The sequence below is a fragment of the Bufo gargarizans genome, chromosome 1 (assembly GCF_014858855.1).
Source record: "Bufo gargarizans isolate SCDJY-AF-19 chromosome 1, ASM1485885v1, whole genome shotgun sequence".
In the NCBI taxonomy this organism is placed as follows: Eukaryota; Metazoa; Chordata; class Amphibia; order Anura; family Bufonidae; genus Bufo; species Bufo gargarizans.
Window position 1 is genome coordinate 86486739 of NC_058080.1, and position 15441 is coordinate 86502179.

A 15441-nucleotide genomic window follows, 5' to 3' on the forward strand; every position below is an offset into this window, starting at 1 on the left:
AGATATTGTAAATGAATTGACAGTGCGGCGGGCGGCGGCAGCCAGCAAAACAGACAGGGAAATAGGCTGGGGGGCAGTGCGCATGGAGGTGACGAACCTATTAGAGTGTGCCCAGGCACACCCGGCACACCCCGTGCGCACGCCTATGAGCATCTATAAAACCCAGTGTCCTTATACTTGAAATCTAATTCACCCATTGTCGTTTGCTCCCTGACTATTGAATCATGGATATCTGGAACCAAATTGAGAGCAAACAACTGAAAGCAGAAACATTTATGTTCTATACCACTAATATTAACACAATTAAATACAGGACTATGACAAATGTTTAGGGATCTTGAAACACTTTTACATAGACAGTTGAAACAAAGGTGAGAGATACGCTCCCTAAAACAATATGTAGAGAGTGGTAAACTCCCAAAAGTACTATGCTTAACTAAAATTCCAGCACAGGATATATGTGACACTGATTTCAATAAAGAATGGGAATCGCTTCTGATGTCCCAGTCTCTTGCACTAACATAACTGATCATCAGAAGAACACAAATCCTAGAGGAAACAATAGATATAATTAGTAAAATAAAAGAAATAGTGGAACAGTCGCCAAAAAATGAAGAATTCAATGTTTGGCAGGTCAGACTGTATAAGAGCCGATAAAAAGTAGTTAACTAAATTATGGATAAGAAAATAAAAAAATTCAAGCAGTCTGTACAGCAAACATGAAACAAATGAAGAAAGTAACCACTACAACTAGACACACAAATAGAACAAATACACAGCAACACCACACAATCCAGGTACTCTGTTCTAGTCACCAATAGATTTGAAACACTCACAAATGAGCATTTTTTAGACAAAACCTCACCCCACCACAAACCCCGGACCCGACATGCACCACGACAATCACCAATCCGTACACAACACTCTCCCCTACCAAATTCACACTAAAAAAACCTGAGGGACAGATACGACAATCAGAATTGGGAACGCAGGAGTCATCACCACCACAAATCCCCACAAATTAGGAACTACCACTCACACCCAAAATCCAATCACACACAAGAAGTCCCACCACACCAACACCATAGACAACACACCAAAGAAATGTCAAGAGAATAATTCAGAAGGGACAAAACAAACAATAGACATACCACAGGAATTAAATGAAGAAAACGCAATAATAAACCTTAGTACTATCACATTCACTAAATCCCAAATCAACCTTCTAAACAAAGGATTCACATTTGCACCCACCAGAAAGATGAATAAATTTGACACATATATTAGACTAGAAAATAGATACCTGTGCCTTAAAAAATATTTTCTGAAAAACCCAATTACCAGCAATCCAAAGAAAGAGGCAAAATACATACACACAGATCTAAAACAAAAATCCCCAAAATTCCCAAGATCAGAAATCAGACAGGAAATTGCCACATTCTGGAAATCCATTAAAGTAGACATAAGACGAATGAAAAATAACAATAAAAAAAAACTATTTGTCAAGTCAATAAATCCAAGCTATTAAACAGTTGCAATCACAAGAAAATATAACCATCCGACCAGCAGATAAGAGAGGAGCCGATAGCTCTCATCTTAAACACTGAGAAACACAATCAAGAATGTAGAAGACAATTATCAGACACAACCACCTACAGGAAATGAATCAAGGACCCCACTAAAGAATATAAATAAACACTCAAGTACATTTGCCAGGAAGGATTGGAGAAAGAAATATTTACAGATCAGGAAGCAAAATGCATACTGAACATGCAGCATAGATTACCGGTATTCTACTGTCTACCAAAAATATGCAAAAATCTAGAGAGCCCACCAGGACGTCCGATCATTTCAGGTATCAGATCCGTAAAGGGTTTCTGTAATGAGAAATAACGCTATGTAGCTGACTGGATTTAGCGATGTGCTAATGTCAGCAGTACATAACAGTATGCTTTTTAACTCCCTGCCTGCCGCCGTTCTCAAAAAAAAAAAAAAAAAATTGGAAATATGCTATTGAGCCTCTAGGTGCTATTAGGACATTGCTTTTGGACCTAGAGGCTCTGTCTACTCACTCTTTGGCACTCCCAGGTCCAGTTGATTGACTTTCGAGTTCTCCTTTAAGGTCCCCTAAATCCTGCGCCTGCGCAGTCCCGTTTAGTATTCAGCACACGCACAGTGAGTGAAGGATGCAGTCCTGCTGCCGGCTTCCTCAGCAGGAGCGCGTCCTTCACTCACTGCGCCTGCACCGAATACTAAACTGGACGCCGCAGGTGCTAGATTAACGGGACACTGAGGAAAACTCGAAAGTCAATCAACTGGACCTGGGCGTGCCAAAGGGTTCGTAGACCGAGCCTTTAGGTGCAGAAGCAACGCACTAATAGCACCTAGAGTAGAGTTGAGCATACACCTGGATGTTCGGGTTCCACGGGGTCGGCCGAACCTCACAAAATGGTTCGCGTTCGGGACCCGAACTTGACCCCGAACCCGAACCCCATTGAAGTCATGGGATGTTCTTTTTCTGCGCCTACCATGTTGATCACAGTTATCGGCGACTCAGGGTTCCACCCCGGAGAGGGAGCGTGAGAAAGAGAGACCACATCCAAGGAAGATCAATGGATGAAATTTAATTGTGAGAAGCTATTAAAAAAATGTGGGAGAAGCTATTAAAAGTAAAGAATTTTGAGGAAAGTAGGGGGCGCGCGGCAATTACCCTCTCTCGACTCGGAGAGGTAGTGACGATAAATAACAATACAGGACTCTTAAGATGCCCTGTTATTGGAATAATTAATTTAAAAAATATAGGGAATGTCACTGGGGTATTTTGGATTTGGAAACGTTAGCCAGGAGAGGCCCTTCTGCCGCTTTGTTGACACTAGATAACTTCTGCCTGATCGTACGTCCCTGTGACGTCCACCATCCATTTGAATATCTTTATCAACTTTCGATGTTATTTTCTGCGCCTATCATGTTAATCACGGTTATCGGCGAATCAGGGTTCCTCGCCGGAGAGGGAGCATGAGAAAGAGAGACCACATGCAAGGGAGGTTAATTGTTTTAAATTAAATATGATAGAGTGGAAATGTGGGACAAATTATTCAAGCGCAAATGTGAGACAAATGAAAGCAAGCAAGCAAGTGGCACGCATCAAATAACCCCTTAGTGACCACCCATACGTGTTTTTACGGCGGTCACTAAGGGGCCTAGGGCTGGAGCGCCGCCCTAAAATAAAAATCAATTGCTGTAGCTCCATGCCCGCAGCTACCGGAGGTAGCTACCCCGGAGGCAGTGATCAGAGACCGTGACAAGCGGTCTCTGATCATGTGATCACCGTGATACACTTTATCATGGTGATCACAGAAAATGCCGGCAGCGGAGCTGCCCGCACAATACTTTCTCCCTCCTCTAATGTAAGAGAGGAGGGAGAAAGTCTCCGGTGCAGCGATCAGGTCCCACAGCGCTTCTGGTCCTAAGCTGGGTCCCAATCTTCACCCTTCACCCCCTCTTACCCTCAAGGAAGATAGCGGCGGCGGCCCCTGCGCATGTGCAGACTGAAAGCTGGCCACCGCCGCTCAGAGCAGAGAAATTTGTATGCCTGCTCTGCACTGAATAATCTCTGAGCCATTTTTTTCCTGTACAGCTCAGAAAGAAATTAAAATAACTGACTGTCCCTAATACACTGGTACCTCTTATGATTTTTTGTCATTTATTTGTGGATGATAACGTCCTTGAGTTAATTGTGCAGCAAACTAATTTGTACGCCACACAGTTTGCTGTACAAAAGCCTACGTCTATTTATGTAAGACAGTGGACCCCCACAAGTGTCCCTGAAATAAGAAAAAATGCGGGCTTACCCTGGACATGGGCATCGTAAAAAAAAAACTCTGTTTGATCCTATTGGGTTGTAAGTACTGTCCACTCAACCCATGTGTTTGCAGCAGTTATGTCCCGTAACCGCTATAAAGTCCTAATGCGGTTTATGCATTTTTCTGACAATTCCCAAGTCCCCCCCAGAATTGACCCAGCCTTCGACCGCCTAAATAAATTGAGACCCCTTATTTCCCTCCTTACATATTTATTCTTGAAATTATATACCCCTGAAAATAAATTAGCCGTTGATGAGTCCCTTTTTAGTTTTAAAGGCCGCCTTTCATTCCTTCAATATTTTCCCTCCAAGCGTGCCAGATATGGGGTAAAATTGTATAAGGTGTGCGAGTGCAGGACAGGCTACACCTGTGGTCTTTCTATTTATGAGGGCAGAGACTCCCAACTTAACCCCCAGGCTGCCCCAAAAATATTGGAACAACAGGCAAAATTGTGTGGGATTTATTGGCGCCATTCCTGCACAAAGGGTACCATGTGTACACAGAAATTTTTTATACCAGTATACCCCTTTATAAATCCCTCCATGCTGCAAACACAGGGGCTTGTGGGACAGTCTGCAAAAATAAAATAGAGTTGGATACCCACAACCGCTGGTCTCCAAACGTTTGGAGAAAGGAACATCCTTCGCCCTCACAAGTGACCAGCTGCTTGCCGTGAAGTGGAAGGACAGGAAGGATGTCTACATGCTGACCACCTTACATGCAGACACCACAGTGGCAGTTAGGGAGAGGAAGGCTACGGCAGACGAGCACAAACCAGTCTGTGTGACAGACTACAATAAATTTATGGGAGGTGTAGACCTCTCGGACCAGGCGCTTCATCCCTACCTGGTGAAGTGAAAAAACAGGGTCTGGTATAAAAAGGTAGCAATCTACCTCATCCAGATTGCAACCTACAATAGTTTTATTTTATTTAAAAAGTCCCAGGGAAACCAACTTCCTCGAGTACCATGTTTGAGTCCCCCGCACTTGGGCAAGCCTTTGAATCGGAGGACGTTCGAAGGCTTTCAGAACGCTATTTCCCTCACCCCGTCCCTGCCACTACCAGTAGAACTTGCCGGTGTGTAGCAAACATTGATGGAGGGGTGACACCCGGATTTACTGCCCCAGTTGCCCATCACAACCAGGCCTATGTAATTACCCCTGTTTTGAAACGTACCATACGGTTGCAAATTATTATTTTATTTAATGCCAAAAAGAACGGGGGAGGGTTCAGGAATTCAATTTATTCTCATTTTCTGTTTAGTTTGTGGGCTTTCCAGGGATGGAGGGATCCCTTTGGGATGGGTCGTGGAGCTAATTTTTTTTTCAGACATTGGAACTAATTTGACCTTTTCTGATTTGTTTTCTTACATTTTGGATTGTACATCTTCATTTTCATGTGCTCTGTAGAAAAAAAAATCTGTCTTTAAATTGACACTTTTGTGTAAAAAATTAAAAATATTTATTTTCTGCCTGCTTTGCATTAATGTCTACAAAAAACTAAGGGGTCTAAATGCTCACTACACCCCAAGATGAATACCTTAGAGGGTCTAGTTTTCAAAATGGGGTCCATTATGGGGGGTTTCTATTGTTTTGGCAGCTCAACGTCATTACAAGTGTGCAATGGGGCCTGAACCATTTTCAAGCAAATTTTGTGTTCTGAAAACAACTGGGTGCTCTTTTATGTTTGGGCCCTGCCATTTGTCAAGACATAAGATTAGGGCCACAATGGGGGCATTTCTGAAGACAGGAGAAACAGAGTGATACATTTTGGAGTGTACATCTTCATTTTCATGTGCTCTGTAGAAAAAAAATCTGTCTTTAAATTGACACTTTCGTGTGACTAATGAAAATTACATTTTTTTTCACCTTCTTAGCATTAATTTCTTTAAAAAACTAGTGGGTCAAAAAACTCATTACACCCATAGATAAATACGTTAAGGGGCCTAGTTTTTAAAATGGATTCACGTTTAGGGGGTTCTATTATTCTGACACTTATAAGCCTCTACAAACTTGGCTTGTTGCAGGAAAAAATATATACTTCAAAAATGTTTTAATTTGTGTTAAAATGTTAAGTCTCCTAAATAAAATAAAAAAGTAATTTTTGTAAGTGCAGCCAAAATAAAGTAAAGATGTGGAAATATATTTCTGATAAAAATATTGAATAGTATTTATGTATGTATATGAAATATTGCAGGGGTTTATTCACGTCCAAAATTGTAAAATGTCAACCCAAGAATGTAACAGAAAAATTTGTGAAATGTATTAACCTGTCTACTAGGTAGAGCAGGGGTCTATGACAGAAAAAAATTGTTTAATGTCACACGAAAATGTAAAAGAAAAATTAGTAAAATTTATTAAGCTGTCAACTAGGTAGAGGAGGGGTATATTACAGCCAAAACTTGGTAAATTTCACCCGAAAATGTAACAGACAAATTAGTATTTTTTTTTTACCTGTCTAATAGGTATAGCAGTGGTATATCACACCCAAAATTTTGTGAATTTTACCCTAAAATGTAACAGACAAATTAGTAATTTTTTTTTAACCTGTCTACTTGGTATAGCAGTGGTACATCACACCCAAAAATTGGTGAATCTCACCCGAAAATGTAACAGACAAATTTGTGCATTTTTTTACCTGTCTATTAGGTATAGCAGTGGTACTCACTTCACCTGAAAATGTAACAGACAAAGTAGTGAAATTAAATAAAATTTAATAAAATACGTACAAATAAAAAAAAAATATATTTGATTTATGAGGTGGAGGTCCATATAGAGTAGGAGTTTGAGGAGGCGGTTGGCCGCAGCATTGTAGGTGGAAGCAGCATTAGAAGAGGACAAGGTAGATAACACTGGTTTTTGGTTTAATTTTTTTTTTTTTTTTTTTTTATTAGGTTACACTCCATAAGAGTGTGAAATATCCAAAATACAAGAATGAGCAATTGCGCTGTAGTATAACAATGGCTGGTTAAGGCCGGTATACATGTCTATTCTGCACAAGGTACGGACAAGGCCTGTGGGATCCAAGCCTGGTTCATTTTAATGAATGTGAGCTTGTCCACATTGGCTGTGGACAGGTGGCTGCGCTTGTCTGTGATGATGCCCCCTGCCGTGTTAACACACGTTCAGATAATACACTGGCTGCAGGGCAGGCCAGCACCTCTAAGGCGTAAAGGGCAAGCTCAGGCCATGTGTCCAACTTGGAGACCCAGAAGTTGAAGGGGGCAGACCCGTCATTCAATACGTGTAGGCGTGTGCACACATACTGCTCCCCCATGTTGGTGAAATGCTGCCTCCTGCTAACACGTTCCATGTCAGCTGGTGGTGCTGGTTGTTGTGGCGTGCTGACAAAGCTTTTCCACTTTTTGGCCATGCTAACCATGCCTTCTGAAGTGCTGGCGGTGCCCAGCTGCGCTGGCGACCTCTTCCTCTGCCTTTGCCTTGTGCTTCCACTGTGTCCCCCTGCTGTCAGGTGGGAATGCAACCAACAGGGCATCTTCCAGCATGCGCTTGTACTCGCGCATCTTATGATCATGCTCCAGTGAGGGAATTAAGGACGGTACGTTGTCCTTGTAACGGGGATTTAGCAGCGGGGCCACCCAGTAATCAGCACAAGTTAGAATGTGGGCAACTCTGCGGTCGTTGAGGAGACACTGCAGCATGTAATCGCTCATGTGTGCCAGGTTGCCCAGAGGCAACAAAAAGCTGTCCTCTGTGGTAGGTGTATCGTCTGTGTCCTCTGTATCCCCCCAGCCATGCACCAGTGATGGCCATGAGTTGGTCTGGGTGCCACCCTGTTGTGAACAAGGTTCCTCCATCTCCTCCTCCTCCACTTCGTCATCCTCCAGAACTGTGCCCTGGCTGGACAATTGTGGACCTGGCGTTTGTGGGTGCAGGAACCCACCTTTGGAGCCACTTGTGAATGACTGGCCGGCAACCCTACGAAATGATTCATCTTCCTCCTCCTCCTGTGCCACATCCTCTTCCCTCATCGCCAGCAACGTTTTTTCAAGGAGGCATAGAAGTAGGATAGTAACACTGAGAGTGGCGTTATCGGCACTGGCCATGTTGGTGAAGTACTTTAAACAGCGCAACAAGGAACACAGGTCTCGCATGGAGGCCCAGTCATTGGTGATGAAGTGGTGCTGTTCCACAGAGAGACTTACTCGTGCGTACTGCAAATGAAACTACACTATCGCCTGCTGCTGCTCGCACAGTCTGGCCAGCATGTGCAAGGTGGATTTCCACTTTGTGGGCACGTCGCATATGAGGCGTTGAGCGGGAAGGCTGAAGTTACGTTGCAGCGCTGACAGGCAAGCAGCAGGGTGAGAACGCCAGAACGCCGGAAGCGCGCACAGAAAGCCCACACTTTATGCAGCAGCTCTGACATATCGGGGTAATTTTTAAGGAATCTCTGCACCACTAAATTCAGCACATGCGCCAGGCAAGGGATGTGTGTCAAACTGGCTAGTCCTCGAGCTGCTATGAGATTTCGCCCATTTTTGAACACTACCAGGCCAGGCTTGAGGCTCACTGGCAACAACCACTCATCGGTCTGTTGTTCAAGGCACATCCACAGCTCCTGTGCGGTGTGGGGTTTTGCCTGCTGTCGTTTACCCCTGGCTGTGCTGAAGTTAGTGGTGAAGGTGTTACGCTGACCAGATGAGGAGCCTGTAAGGATGAGGAAGCGGCGTAGGAGGAGGAAGCAACAGGAGGCAAACTGAAGCACCCTGCAATCCGGTGGTGGAAGGACATGCACCAAACTGCTATCCGCCTCAGGCCCAGCCGCCACTGCATTTACCCAGTGTGCTGTTATGGAAATATAACGTCCCTGACCTTGCTTACTGGTCCACGTATCCGTAGAGAGCTACACCTTGCTACAGATGGCGTTGCGCAGTGCACATCTGACTTTGTCCCCCGCTTGGTTGTGCTGGGAAGGGATGGCTCGTCTTGAAAAGTAGTAGCGGCTGGGCACGACGTACTGTGGGACAGCCACCGCCATAAGGCTTTAAAACTCTCCGACTCCACCCGATGAAATGACAGCATTTCAAATGCCAGTAATTTAGAAATGCTGGCATTCAGGGCTAGGGATAGCAGTTGTGTAGGGAATACTTCCTCTTCCGCTCCAGTGTTTGATAGATGGAGAGCTGAAGGCTTCAGTGGGACATTGTGGAGATGGATGGTGACCCAGATGGTGGTGTTGCTGGCAGATCCTCTGTTTGCGGGGTGGCAGGTGGCACTGTCACTCCAGATGTAAATGCAGAGGCTGAGACTGCAGCAGAAGAGGAAGCAAGAGGAGCCAGAGACCTTTCTTGGTTTTTGAGGTGTCTACTCCACTGCAGCTCGTGCTTTGTACTGAAATGCCTGGTCATGCAGGTTGTGCTCAGGTTGAGAATGTTTATGCCTCGCTTCAGACTCTGATGGCCCAGCGTGCAAACCACTCGGGTCTTGTCGTCAGCACATTGTCTGAAGAACTGCCACGCCAGGGAACTCCTTGGAGCTGGCTTTGGTGTGCTCGGACCCTTGCTGCAGTGGGCAGTAGCAGGCGTACTGTCTAGGGGACTGCCGCTCCACTTTTGCACCCTGCTCCCTCTTCTGCTGTGCTGGTGGCTCTGTGCGACCACCGCCCCTTCCTCCAAACTACATAGGTCACTCGCATGACCTTGATTCCATGTGGGGTCAAGGACCTTATCGTCCTCCACATCATCTTCCTCCTAGTCTTTACCCCTGCCCTCCTTGTCAGTCTGCACTCTTTCGAAAGCCCCAGCAGTTGGCACCTGTGTTTTTTCATCATTCGAGATGTGCTGCGATGGTCCTCCCATGTACTCATCTTGAAACATAAGTGGTTGGGCATCGGTGCACTTAATCTCTTTCACTACTGGGGCAGGGCTAGGTGGATGGCCCTGGGAAACCCTGCTAACAGTCATCAAAAAGCAGAAGTGACTGCTGCATGACTTTGGGCTCAGACTGCTTGGCTGATTTGCAAGGGGCTGAGGTGAAAGACTGATGGGCATCGGCTGCAGGTGCCAACTCTGATCTTTCAGCAGGAGACTGGGTGGGAGACAATGTGAAGGAACTGGAGGTACTGTATGCAACCCAATCTACTATCGCCTGTACTTGTTCTGGCATCACCATTCGTAGAGCCGCATTAGGCCTGACCAAATACCACTGCAGGTTCTATCTCCTACTTACACCTGAGAAAGGGGTTTCATTTGTACATGTAGCTGGCACAGATTGACCAAGTCCTCTCCCTGCAACAGGAGCTCCACCAGCAGCACAACGACCTGGGCCACGTCCTTTATTTGACGCTCTCCTCATATTTCTCAAATTTAGGATTTTGCCCTAAATGGGTGTTTAACCTCTTAAGGACATAGGGCATACATGTACGCCCTGTGTATTTTCGATGACCGCCGCACAGCACTCCTTTTGTGTTCCGGAGCCAGAGGAGAGAGGAGCTGCCTGCACGTGTCCGCCATCGCTGCCAGCATCACCCCATCTGTGCCCCCAGGACCTGATCTGTGCCCCCAGCATCCCCCATCAGGTACATAGGGACAGCATAGGGAAAGTTTAGGTTAGGCAGGGGAAAAAAAGGGAAAGTTAGTTTGTGAAGTTTTTTTGCATCAAGTTAGGGTGTCTGGGGTCCACAGCACAGCTGTGTGGCCCTAGACCCCCCAGGGGTGCTGCCACTTGCCCCCCCTGCCCCCCCCCACTTTTTTGGGGTGCAGGTTTATTTTATTTTTTTGTGTACACTGACTGTGGCCGGCACTCTTAGCGTCCGGCCACTGTTAGCGCATCGCACTCCCCACCGCTGATCAACTTCGGACGGTTAATCAGCGGTTTTGAATTTTTTTCCCCACATTTTTTTGCCCTTTTTTTAGTTATTTTTTTATTTATTTTTCTGTTAGTTTTAGGGTTAAGTCCGCGAACACCCGTGCCCCCACACACACGCACACCAAATAAATATTTACACACACGCACATATACACAGACACACACTCCCCTATGGCCCGCCGGACGTTCTCGGCCGAGGAGGCAAACTCCCAGCTTGCCTCCGACTACGAGAGTCCCAGTGAGGAAGAGGATGACCCCACATTCCTGTTGTCATCCGCGTCCTCCTCATCATCTAGCGATGATGATGAGCCCTCAAGGCGGCGGAGACGTCGCCAGGCGGAGCAAGGGGACCGCCATGTTACGGACCCTGTGACCCACACTAGTACGAGCAGCTCTGGGGCTCGTACTGGTTTCCCGGCCCACCAGTTAAATCCACCGGAGCACCCTGCTGGTGAACTTGTCTGGTGTAGCCCAGAGCGATACAAGCCCGTGATTCCTGATTTTGTAGGCCAATCAAGAATCCAGATTTCCACAGAGGGCTACACTGAATATAACATTTTTTTTTCATTTTTTCAGTGACCCACTGGTAAATCTGATGGTGGAGCAGACAAATCTGTACGCCCAACAGTTCGTCGCTCAACACCCGGGCACCTTTTTGGCCAGGCCCGGTGGCTGGACGCTGGTCAGTGCAGCCGAAATGAGGACATTTTGGGGCCTCAAGCTGCATATGGGCCTGGTCAAGAAACCCAGTGTCAGGCTGTACTGGAGTGGGGACGTCCTATACCAGACCCCACTTTACAGTACGGCCATGACACGCTCCCGGTTTAAGGCCATCCGGAAATGTCTGGATTATTCCGATAATGCAGCATGTCCCCCCCCGAGGTGATCCTGCCCATGACCGTCTATATAAGAAACGGCCCGTCATTGATCTTTGGGGCCAAATTCATGGAGGCCTATGTACCTGGAAGGGAGGTCACGGTTGAAGAGTCTCTCATTGTGTTCAAGGGGAGACTCATTTTCCGCCAGTATGTGCCCTCCAAGCGGGCGAGGTATGGCGTGAAGCTATACAAAATTTGTGAGAGTACCTCAGGGTACACTTACAAATTTTGTGTATACGAGCGATGAGATTCCCAGATTCAACCCCCAGAATGTCCCCCCACTCTGAGTGTTACCGGGAAACTTGTGTGGGACCTTATGTACCCACTGCTGGATAAGGGTTACCACCTTTACGTGGATAATTTTTATACCAGTATTCCCTTGTTCCAGTCCCTTGCTGCCAGATCCACGTCCTCTTGTGGGACCATGCGAAAAAATCAACGCGGCCTCCCTGCCCACCCCCTCCAGGTACCTATCCCCAGGGGTGAGACCCGTGCCCTTACCACTGGAAACCTGTTGCTGGTCAGGTATAAGTACAAGAGGGATGTCCTTATGCTGTCCACAATTCATGGTAACGGCATAACCCCTGTACCTGTGAGAGGTACCGCGGCAACGGTCCTCAAGCCCGATTGTATCGTCGACTACAATCGGTATATGGGAGGAGGTGATCTCTCGGATCAAGTCCTCAAGCCATATAACGCCATGCGCAAAACCCGGGCATGGTACAAAAAAGTTGCGGTCTACTTGGTACAGGTTGCCTTTTACAACTCTTTTGTACTATCCTGAAGCGCTGGCAGCACAGGGACATTCCTCCAGTTCTATGAGGCAGTCCTCAAGGCCCTGATCTTTTCGGACCGGGAAAGAGCAGGCCGGAGTACCTCGGGAACTGTAGGCGCCCGGATCGTCCCTGGCCAACACTTTCCAGGTGTGGTCCCCCATACTGGAAAGAAGGGACGAACCCCCAAAAAGTGCAGAGTGTGTCGCCGGAGGGGGATACGGAAAGACACCACTACTTAGTGTGACTTGTGCCCTGATCATCCAGGCCTCTGCATTGACTGTTGCTTCAGGGAGTATCACACTTCCATGGAGTACTAAATTTATATCCCAATTTAGCACTGACATCGGATAAAAAAAACTGGTTCTCAGACTTAAGACAGCCAAAAAAACTAAAATAATTTATTAAAAGTAGACATATTAGGTATCGCTGCGTTGGTAATCTCCTCTATAAAACTACCCCATGACCTAACTCTCCAGATTAACACGGTCCAGAAAAAAAAATATAAAGGTGCAAAAAACTTTTTTTTTGTCACCTACATAATAAAAAGTTTAATAGCAAGCGATCAAAAAGTCATAAAGCCTCCAAAATAGTGCCAATAAAACCGTCGTCTCATCCCGCAAAAAATGAGCCCCACATAAGATAATCGGATCCAAAAAATAAAAAAAAGACACTTAGACTTATGAGATACAAAAAAAAAAAATTTGTATAAAAAAGGATAATATAGTCAAAAAACGAAATAATTGTAAAAAAAAGACTTATTAGCTATTGCCGCGTCCGTAAGAATCTCCTCTATAAAAATATCCCATGACCTAACCCCCCAGATTAACATGGTTAAAAAAATAAAAATAAAAAAACAGTGCCAAAACCGCTATTAGGTTGTTCCACTATCTTATATGTATTAAATAGGCTATTGCATATTTTAAGCTAATATTTTATATTTTATAAGTCAATAAATCCAATGGTAATTTTCATATGTTAATAAATTAAGTATTAATCACCTTTTTGCACACGTCTTTTGCATGGTCCTACTTATAGAGAGAGTGCCCAGTATTTTTATCTCATTATTTATATTTGTTAGAGGAGGGGCAAATCCTCTTTACTGTGAGCACCTCCGTCTGTGGTCTCATCCACTCCTGTGCGTCTCATACAATCAAAAGTTAAAATTTATTACCCTGATACTGCAGTTTACAGAAACGCCACATTTGTGGTCGTAAACTGCTGTATCAGTAAAAGGGAGGCCGCAAAAGGAAGGGACCGACATGGTTTCTGGAAGGCCAATTTTAATGGCCTTTTTTTATTGACACCATGTCCCTTTTGAAGCCCCCCTGATGCCCCCTGTGAGGAATATGGATTAATATTTACTGTCAGCCATGTCCTCACACCCCCCATTTGCTGACAGACAGCAGAGGTAGGGATTTCCCTGCTTCAAAGCCCCCCAGCCCTGATTGTAATTTTATGCACCTCTTGGCATGATTTAGTGTATATGCAAAATAAGTTTCCACCCCCCCCCCCCCCAGCCATCTGAGTGCCAGTGGGCCAGGAAGATGCCCCAGGGGGTCCAAGCTTCAAGGAGAAGTTCACACCTCCAGGCACCAGTTTGGAGCCACCTGAATCCGGCAGGAAAACTCTCAGCAGGGGGTATTTGCTCTTGCCCGGATCAATGAGACTTCCCAGACATCTTGGCACCTACCTCTCATAAGGAATTATGAAGCGCCTGGCCATCGCAGGCGCAAACCGGATACATATTTGTGTCCCGGTGGCCACCAGGTACGGTCCCATGGTCTTTGTTTACTCGTACCCAGTCGGGGTAGGGAGATACCCATATCTCCCCATAGAAGCCACCTACCAGTACCAGGTTTGGGCTCTACTTGTAGCCGGAACCCAGGCAGGTCCATTAGTCCCAGAACCATCTCCCTGTGACCCTCTGGTCTGGAGCTATGACCCCTAAAGGGTTTTGTGGGTCATTCACCGTCAGCCCAGAAGAGGGGGAGTTGACCCCTCCCTGAGGCAGGGAGGGGATGGGCCGGCTACAGGTTAAAAGCCTGGTGCCAGCAAGTAGGCGCGTTCTTTCTCTGAAGAGGGGTCACATCCTACACATGTGTTTAGAGGGACCCAGGAAATAGCAGGAGATCACAGCCCCTCATGTGGACTCCAGCTCAGGACATCACAAGGAACTTTCATCATACTTGGTAACTTACTTTTACACTGCTTAACCCAGTTGTACCCATATAATCTGTATCTGTAATCTCAGACCACTGTATATATTGTCTGTGTATATTGTGTCATATCTAGTGTGCTCTTACAGCGATTAAATCTATAATTTAATCTTGTGCTATCTTGTATCTCGATCACGAATCCCCACGTCCGTGTTTTGACCTAGTTATAAGCTACCGCGGGTTGGTTTCTGACCCTATATAATCCCGTTAGCGGACCGGGCTTATATCAAACAAGAAACTGGTGGCAGTTACCCGGGCTGAGTGTGGGCTGTTTTCACTGTGGCAGTGAAAAGGCTCTCTCAGCTTGTTGCCTCTCTGTGCCCGCGTGGACAGGAGGTGTGTGCGTAAACTATACCAGCCTGACCTTACGTGCTACTCTGGAGGGCGTAACTTCACGTTTTTGGTAAACCCTGTGATCATACCGGGTCTCGTGAGCTTGACGTGATTGACGTCAGCGGGCACGAGGGGTGGTATTCATCACACCCCCCTAGAGTAAAAACTCCCTAAAAGCGACCCCATCTAAGAAACTACACCCCTCAAGGTATTCAAAAATGATTATACAAACTTTATTAACCCTTTAGGTGTTCCTCAACAGTTAATGGCAAATGGAGATGTAATTTCAGAATTTCAATTTTTGGTAACCTTGCCTCACAAAAATGTATTATGGAGCAACCAAAAACCATATTTACCCTAAAAATAGTCCCCCCAAAAAAATGCCACCTTATCCCGTAGTTTCCAAAATGGGGTCACTTTTAGGGAGTTTCTACTCTAGGGGTGCATCAGGGGGGTTGAAGCAGGACACAGTGTAAATAAACCGGTCCATAAAAATCAGCCTTCCAAAAACCAAACGGCACACCTTTCACTCTACGCCCCGCTG